Genomic DNA, 9,865 nt, shown 5'->3' with positions numbered 1-9,865 from the left:
GAGATGCTTTCTGTGATTTGAATTCTTTTGGCTTAAACCACGTAGGCAGAACACAATTTTTCAACAAGCCTGAAGAAATCTAGATGTAAGGAGATACCACTTTCTAAATAAAGTAACGCTAGGAGGGAGGAGGAATCCTTAAAGATGTATATATTTGCATCTGTTAAGAAATAACCTTTTTGTTCTTAAAAATGTGATGTCAAAGGTTAAGCAATTACTAGAGTCAAATCTATCTGCTATCTTTTAGAGTTCAAAATCTTATAAGCCTAAGGGTAGTCCCAAATTGCACATTGTTATTTTAGTTTTGCATAATAGGACAGAGAAATCCACTGATCCAGTTGCATCTTGCGAAACTTGCACTCAATAACTTGGGGAATTCAAGAATTACCTAACCTTTCCTGTTATTTTGTATAGCACATTTCGTTCAATGGGAAGAGGAAGATCCATTTGAATTTCCTTACAACAGATTAAGAAAGAAGTGAAGTCTTGTTACTTATGTTATATGTTCTACCAATACAAGGTTATAACCAACATTTGTCATACTCAGAGTTGCTCCATTGAAATTAATAGATGTGACTAACATAGATCTGTTAATTTCAATGGGGCTATCTATTCTACTAGTGGTGTAGTGGTTAGAATGTTGGACTAAGACCTGGGTTCAAATCTCCACCCAGCCATCACTTTGGGCCACTCATTGTTTCTGGTGACCTCCAAATTTTGTGGGGTTTATCACAAGCCTGCTCACCCAGGGTTGGAATTAGTTGTATAATGAACTATCTTTTAGCAGCCCTGTTTTCAAAATATTTTTATACCTCCACTTTATCTTAATTGTGTAATAGCTTCTGAAGCTGTCTGACTTTCTGCCAACTATTTTGTCTGTTCATTTTCCTTGTTATCTAATGACTTGGAAACTAATGTATGTAATTATTTAGCATTGCCTCCAGGTAAGATTCTTTCCTCTGCCAACCATGAGGTTTTTTTTTATAGGCTTTAATAATCATGGCTTACACAAATTCTGCCTTGCAGGCGTAAATTAAAACAAAGGAAGCAAAATGTTCCAAATCATGAAATTTTCGCCTGTGTTTTAAATTATGTCCCCTCACCTATTACAGTGGTACCTCTGGTAGTTCCAGAGGCCCGTTCGCAACAGGAAAAGGCCGCATCCTGAAGCGCTGTGTCTACGCACTCGCATGATGCAATTCGGTGTTTCTGCACAAGTGCAAAGCACGATTTAGCGGTTTTGCGCATGCGTGTTCCGAACCTGGAAGTAACCTGTTTTGGGACTTCTGGGTTCGGCACGTCCGTAACCTGAAAAGACGTAACCGGCAGCGGACGTAACATGAGGTATGACTGTACAAATACCTGCCTACAGTACATTCAGCTAAAAATTGAAGGGCCAAACAAACCGGGGGAAATGGCTATTGCTCATTCTGCTAGGAGCTGGCAGAAGTGGGGTAAACGCTACACAAATCTGGAGTGTTGTCCTTAACGCAGTTGGATGGTGCCTTGCATGCCTCCTTCTGACAACTCCTGCAGCCAAGCTGGTCCCAAACCTATTGCTCTGCTTTCCTTTGGACCACGTCAATGAGACTGGGCAGCCCAGGACCTCCAGACACACTGCCCAGGCTTGTGACTTTGGTGCTGCTAATGCAGCGGTTTGACTTCACCCTCGGAGGCGTACTCCATTGTCTCTTGAGACAGACAGATGCCAACAACAACCTGGAGTGGTTCACAGCATTAACGCCCCAAGAGGGTCTTGCTTCTCCCATAGCCACAGCCTTGGCTCCCAGCTTCCCAACCAGCAGCCTGCCATCTTCTACCTTCTAGCTTACATAACTACCAGCGGGTTGAGGGAAGGGGAACCACCCATTTGCTGTCTGCCACAGAGCCACTTCCTTTGTTATCTTAATGGCCCATACTTAAAGGGGCTTTGACCTCACCAGGAAGCTAGCCTGGCTATTCCAGGAATTGAATCTGCTGGATCCAGGAATCAGAAGGTCTCAGGCATCAGCCTATCCACTCCAAACGCATAACAATATAAAGGGCTCTTGTAGAGCAGAGGGTAGAGGTCTCTGTTCCATGCCCATTAGCAGCATGTACATTTTGAGCCTTCTGTTAATAAAATTTGTGATTGCAGGATTTAGAGGCTGCTGCAAAACCATTACAGTATATCACTCTTAAAGGACCTCCCCCCCCATGTGACCAGCATGGCATTGGGGGGGATTTCAGAAAAGCGGCAAAATGTCTGGGATTTGGGGGGTGATTTTGAATACTGTACTTGAAAAACCTTCCTCAATTTAGTATTCTTTTTTTTGGGGGGGGGCTCTTTTCCCTTTTCATTTCCTACTCTCAAATATGCTTGCTGTTAGCAGTAATACATAAAGATGCCATCATAAAAATTCAAATGAACCAGGAGTTCAAACTGTGTGGATCCAGTGCTCTCACTGGGCGCATGCAAATGAAGACCTTGAGACCCTCACAAATAGAATTCTGCTTAAAGTGTGAGAGATGCGGGAAGAATGTTCTAGACATCTTTCTGCTTGTGAGGGTGACACCATCATGTGCCCCCTTTTGAATGATGCTCCACTATATAAAATATCGTGCTGAACAAGGAATATTTTTTTGCTTCCAACAGACCACGCATCCATTCCTGTTTTATCAAAGCATGGTGTGTGATTGAATTTCACCTCAGAGAACAGCTTAAGCTACAAATTATTACTTTGTGAAATTGGGGGAAGCTTGGCAAAACTCTACATGCAAATTTAGCCTTATTTATAAAGTCTCTAATGGGATGTCACGTGTTTTACAGTGAGACTGTTCAATTAATAAAAGAGCTTTCCTCAGCACCTATTTTCTGAAGCAGTGTCCATATATGCTATAGGCTAAAAGGCTAAAGGTTTTCAAACACATTTAATGACAGCCTGCTGAGCGAAAACAAACACTTGCCAAAACTAATATTTTGCCACTTTTTCTGCAGGCTCTTAAATTTTTATTGAAAGTTGAATATGAAATGTGATAATTCATCCTTATTTATTTGGTCAAAGTTTGTGAGGAGATTGTGTGATTTTCTACCTTTTTCCGCATTCATTCTTTGTGATTTGTTTGCAGGGAGGTTATACAAGGTCACATCAAGCATGTTTTTATCCACATTTTCAAGTGCATTTTCTCAACACTTACTGCAAATAATCCAATTTGGGCGAGTAAGAGGGTGTTGTTGCGCTAGAGCACCAAATCCGCTTTAATTGCACAGCCTGGATTTCCCAGGTTGTGGCTGAATCCAGTTCTACGTCCTATTACTTCAATAACCTCACTGCAAGTTTATAGTCTGTATCCCCCAAATCCATAGCAATCTGTCAAGGAGCTGTCCGGCAAGTATAGATTATCCACAGAACAGGAAAGAACTTGGGACATAGAATGCAATTAGCTTTTATTCACCGAAAGTAAACAACACAGCAGAGTTCCTCTGTCTCGTCTTAGCTGGCTGAAGACACTGACCACTGGCCCTGGCTTCCCCCTCTAGTCTCTCATTCTGGATCTCTCCCAAGCAGATGCAGACTGCGGTAAGGGGCTACGCTTCTTTTGGGGGGCCTGTCTGGCCCATCGCTCAGCAACGTGCAGGACTCTTCTCAAGTGGGGTGTCAGGAGAGGAGGAGAGCCAACAGGACTGGGACTGTCTAGCTGCTGGGCAGCTGACTCTGACTCCTCTCTGTCTGAGTCCGTGCTCACATTAAGTCTCTCAGCACTCAGCCCTGTCCTGGAAGGATCTCCTTTTTAAAAAACCCTTTTATCGCTTAACTCTCCTGCACCTAGCACCTCCCATCTTGCCCCTTCTGCAGACTGGTCCCCCATGTCCCACCACCATTTTCCTGGGTCTAAGTCATATTCTGCATCATCCCTGGGGGGCTCTTGGATGGATGGTGCCCACCACTCTTCCTTGTCCAGCCAGACCCTGACACAAACTTTCACCATCACTATCTTCACATACATTCATATACCTACCGGTAGGCATGATCTTAACTCTCAATATTGTTCTACCCAAGATATACTTTCGAGTCTCATGAATTTCACAGTGGAGCCCTGTGTGTTTGCCTGACAATAAATACAGTACATGGTGATTGGTTTTGAGAGGGGAAAGATGTCTCTGGAAGCCAATTTCCAGTCCTATGTAAATTTTGCACTTCTTCTGTTGCATCTGTTTCTCTAACAAAATCATATACAGTAACTGTTTGTGGAAGGAAAACACTCACAAAAGGGGGTTATTCGGTTCACAGAAGCTTATTCTCTCCACAGAGTCGCATTGGATCCTGCTCAATGTCAGGAAACAACTGTATTTTTCTAATGACATAATAATATGTATTCATAAAAAGTGCTTGGAAGCTAGGGTTTAAAAGGAAGAAAATACAAAAGAAATGAAATTGTGGTCTAAAGCAGTGGTGATTTAAAGGGCAGCCTGCAAGCTTAGTCTAGCTCCGATGCCATTTCCTCAGGAGGATCCATTGGCAACTGTTTAATTTAAAAGGATAGAGCACAGCGCTCCAGAATTGTGAAACTCTTTTTGATAAATAGAGCTGGCTTTATGATCAAGGCTAGCCATTGATGAAGAGGTCAGTTTGCATAACAAAATGTGCTCCTGGGCCCTGGACCAGTGCCTGGAGGATACTGGCCCATGAGGATGGAAAAGGTGGCCAACTCTGGTCTAAAGTGAAATTGCAACTAATAGACAGACTAAAACTTCAAACACTTCATTGTGGTGCTACATCTATCACAATCCAGTATGGCACCAAGTTTATCATTTCAATTATTTGTAATGAAAGCACATTACTTTCAGTATTGCTTTCAATATTGCTTTCAAGTTTAGTGCCAGTCTGTCATGGGGCCCAAAGTCAGATTTTTCAACATTTCCCGTCATTCATTCATTACATTAATTAATGTAAATGCAGCTCCCATGCCCTGAAGCCAGATCTCCCTCTAAAGGAAGGCAATGGCAGATTTCCTATTGACCTCAGTGGAAGCAGGTTTAGCTCCATAATTCTCGTATATATTATTCTTTAAAGAGGCATAATCAGAAATTTTCCATTATGTGTGAAGTATTACACATGGCTGTACAGCACAATAACCATAATTAATTGCATTAATGGTGCAGATATTGTTCTGCTAATTAATTTCTATGTTCCTGCTATGAAGGAGGAAGGCAGAGTACCTCCTTACGAATTATGTAACTCTAGAAGGAGACAAATGTGGGTAATATTTCCATTCAATTTCCTCTGTTTTGCTAACTTAGTATTTTGTGATACACTGATCTATGGGTGTACACATGCAAGAGAAGCAGGGCCGGCTCTATCATTAGGCAGAATGAAGAACTACCGTATGTCAGGCGGCAGATGCTGGGGAGAGGCAGCAGCGGCAGCTCCCTGGCTTTTCTTCCTGGGCACCCTAACTATATACCTTCAGTTGAAGGACAGACAGGACAGCATGTACTGCATGGCCAATCCTGCAACCCAAAAACTGCCCTCAGGTGTATGGGAGAACATTACCCCATTGCTAGTATTGAAGATTCAACTTCCAGTCCAGTCAGTGTCTGCACACAGAAGGGTGGGCATGTCACAATGTCTTCAGTGCAGGCAGCAAAATCTCTTGAACCAGCTCTGAATGGAAGCTATTAAGTTTGCAGTGGAGAAGGGAGACACACAAAATAAGTGTTCTGCTATTTTGTACTCTTTCCTATATCAGTGAAGTATAACTTTGTTATATTTCAGACCACTGTTCTGAGAAAGGGGAAACCTTCTTTGGAGGTTTTTAAGCATAGTTTGGGTGGCCATCTGCCATGGATGCTTTAGCTGAGTTTCCTGCATTACAGGGGGTTGGACTAGATGATCCTTGGGGTCCCTTCCAGCTCCACAATTCTATGGTTCTGTGTGAGTGTGCACACGCACCCGTACCACTAGAGACATTTATCAGTCAAGACACTAGCAGGAACTGGTGCTTAATTCTGCATTCAATACTACATGCCTTCAGTATTTTTAGTCTATTGTTTCTGGTTGAGACCTTGTAGAAGCATCATATACTGTATGAAACAATATCTCCTTCTATGGGAATGCATGCTGAAATCATCATAGTGGCACATGTGCAAACGGATGCCATGTTTGCATTCTGACATCATTTAACCCAGGAGTGGGGAACCTTTTTCTGCCGGGGGCGGGGGCCACATGCTAGTCGTAGGCTGGGCAAGAGGCAAAAGTGGGTGGAACAATGAATAAATTGTGCCTTTATGCATATGGCTAGTTTCCACACACAAACCTCTCTGTCCTCTATCCAGGCATGCCGGAGCATTATCAGAGTTCAGTGGCACACAGGCAAAAACACTTCGGGAGGGTGCAAAGCAGGGCTCGAGAGAGGTGTGCACAGATAAAAAAAGGTAAACGTAAAGGACCCCTGGATGGTTAAGTCTACTCAAAGGTGACTATGGGGTGTGGCACTCATCTCGCTTTTCAGCTGGTGTTTGTCCATAGACAGCTTTCCAGGTCATGTGGCCAGCATGACTATACCGCTTCTAGTGCAACAGAACACTGTGACAGAAACCAGAGTGCCATAGCTGCCAAGTCTCCCACTGAAAAATGCAGGATCAGCAGCGGCGCAGCACCGGAAGTCGCTTCTATGCATGTCTGGACATGCGTAGAAGCAACTTCCAGTGCCAGCGCTGCCTGATTTCCGGTGCCCAGACATGGGCAGAGCGGCACCCGAAATGGAGCCTCCCTGGCAGGTAGGAAATCCGGGGGATTTCCGGGATTTTTTTCTATTTGGGATAACAGTGGGAAACGGATTAAAATCCGGGGGTTTCCCGCGAAAAACGGGAGACTTGGCAGCTATGCAGAGCGCATGGAAACGCCATTTACCTTCCCACCGCAGTGGTACCTATTTATCTACTTGCACTTTGACATGCTTTCGAACTGCTAGGTTGGCAGGAGCTGGGACAGAACAATGGGACCTCACCCTGTCATGGGGATTTGAACTGCCGACCTTCTGATCATCAAGCCCAAGAAGCTCAGTGGTTTAGGCCACAGCCCGGAGGACCACTTTCAGCCTCCAGGTGTGAGGTTCCCCTGCCCTGGTTTATGAGAGCAGTGTGATGTAGGCTGTAGACTTGGAGTGCTGTCCTTCAACTTACGACACCTAGGCCAAAAGTGGCTCTGGGTTGGGCTGTTTCTCCTGAGCCGAAGCTCCTGATAAATAAAACAGGAATATCATCATCAGAGTTGTCCTAAGGGTAACTGAGATAACTCTTCGTGGACAGAAGTGCTAAAGATAACGATGCAAACAATCTTGCGGAAGTAATTAATAAATAAAACCAACAAGTGAAGCAGAGCGAGTAAACTTGTTCCAAGCTGCTTGATCAGCATGTTTTCAGACTGGCAATAATAATAATTTTTCCCTGGAAAGACATATTTCATGCAAGGGGCTTGGGACATTTAAGTAATTAAACCACTCATATTTCTGTGAACTATGTGTTCATTAGGATTAGCATTTACAAATGCATGTCAAGTATAGGTTTGGCAGCTGCAGTCGTCCCACCCCCAACACTGCAATACTCTGATAGGAAAAGCTGCATCTATTGACAAACGAGTCCATTCTGCATTAGCCATTTTGCATTGAGAGTTGCCGTATCCAGTGGAAATGGGGGGGGAGAGAGACAGAAGGATTCTGTGTGAGGGGAGAAAGGCTGAGGGGCTGTAACTCAGAAAGTTGCTTGCAGAAGCTCCCCAGTTCAGTCTCTGGCATTTTTAGGCAGGGATGGGGAAGAGTCCTATTTAAAACCTGAAGAGTTGCTACCAGCCTGTGTAGATTCAGAATGGGGAACTTAGGCTTAGTTTTCCACCTGTAAAATGGGCATATTCATACTGTACTTCAGAACACTGTTGTCCGAAGGAATAAGAAAACAGTGTTATAAAATGTTACCAGGCAGATAAATAAAACCCAACATATACTTAGAACGCAGCTGTCAAATAACACTACAGTTTTAAGTATACCAGATTATTATTTACATCTACCTTTACAAACCATATGAAGAAGATATATGTTGCATTACTGCACACACACAAAAATGCTCATTTACTTCCATTGCTTCTCTCTTTGCTGACTAAAGGAAAGCCCAAACCATTATGTATAATGGTGCTATCATCATCATAGATTTATGAGAGAAGTAAATAATCCCTTTTGACTGATTTAAGGTTCCATGTACTCAGGCTAAATGCTCTCTCTTTAACCAGATGTTATTTTTCTCAGGCCCAAGTGGCATTATCGTACAGCCACTCCCCAATTCCACACTGCTTAATTAAAAAAAGAAAGTAACACAACATAAGCATTTTATCCAGATAGCTAAAAATTTATTGAGACAAATGTTTGCCCTGCATTTCACATCCTGCACTGATATCAGTCCAGTTTGCATTCGGGCTGTGTACTCACTATCCCACTTGTAGCACAAAAACATAGTTTTTCTCAGTCCGGAATCATTCATGCTCACCTCTTCAAAATGCTGCTTTCAATCTAGATTGATTCCGGATCCTGTCGCCCACAAAGCTGGCTGTGGTTCCTTGATATGCATTGGCAAGTTCTCCCCTTGATTGGGCTATCCATGCCTTTTCTTCCCTGCACCTGCCCCAGGTGAATGAAGAAGGAAGAGATAAATGGTTTCTTGGTATACACTCACCAACAATTTCAATGGGCAGGTGTGGATAATCTTTAAGATAATATTTTAGTTTCCTGTTAATTACATTGCTTTGAATGTGTACTTTATATTTGACTGTATTCAATATTGTTTTATTCTGGATTGTTTTACTGGATGTTTTAATGTGTTAAGAACCACTTTGAGATTTTCCCCCCCTTAAAAATATAAAGCAGTCTAGAAATGAAATGAAAAATAATAATAATAATAATATACTTAAGCTTTGCACAGAATTATCACAGACTTTACTTATTGCATATTATGGTGATTTGACCCCAGTGTTTACAGTTACACACACACACACACACACACACACACACACACACACACACACACACAGATTTATACTCAGGTGCATATTTGCCAATTGAGGATAAAACACCATGCATCTAAGGAAACAGTCGTGGAAGCTTATAAAATGGCTAGTCTTTCAAGTGCTACCAAACTCTGTTGTTCTTTCTGCAACAGACTAGCACAGCTACCCCTCTGGAAGTCATTTAGAGTCATGTTTCATTTCGCATTACAATGTATACACATGTAATATCAAGTAGCAAGTTGTTGTTTCTCAAAGGCTTAACCACACAGGGATATACTGTATAAACGTGAGTATTTTAGCCTCTGGAAATAGGGGAAGATGCAGGGGCTAAATGTCAGGTTAATATTTTCCAGCTTAGGCAACTCATAGGCCTTAAAACTGCTTTCAGATTCTAAAGCAAATGTTTACTCAGCCATCCTTTAAAAACATTTTTTTTCCTGATTTACTGAATCCATTGATTAAAAATGGGGGCTTGGGGAGCTTGAACAGCCACAATTCAACTTCCCTTCTAACAGTGGGTGGAGTGTTTTGCTTGACGTCTGCAATGTTACCTTTGCAGTCCTTCATACCTGTCTGTTCCTGTCTGCTTTTATCCACTGACTGTATTTCCCATAGCCATTTTACAAGATGCAGTATGTGAAGGATGACAGGGCAGTAAGGCCTATTCACAGAAGTCCATTTCACATAAATATGAGCTGAGACTATCCACTCCATCTGGTATACTTCGTTCTTCTGGAACAGACATGGGGAAAGGTGGTGCTCTATCTGTTGTTGTTGTTGTTGTTGTTGATGATGATGATGATGATGCTGTTTTTAAAGTGCTGGTACAC

The sequence above is a fragment of the Zootoca vivipara genome, chromosome 12 (genome assembly GCF_963506605.1).
Source record: "Zootoca vivipara chromosome 12, rZooViv1.1, whole genome shotgun sequence".
In the NCBI taxonomy this organism is placed as follows: domain Eukaryota; kingdom Metazoa; phylum Chordata; class Lepidosauria; order Squamata; family Lacertidae; genus Zootoca; species Zootoca vivipara.
The sequence above is the reverse complement of the archived record's forward strand: the minus strand, read 5'-3'. Positions refer to the sequence as shown.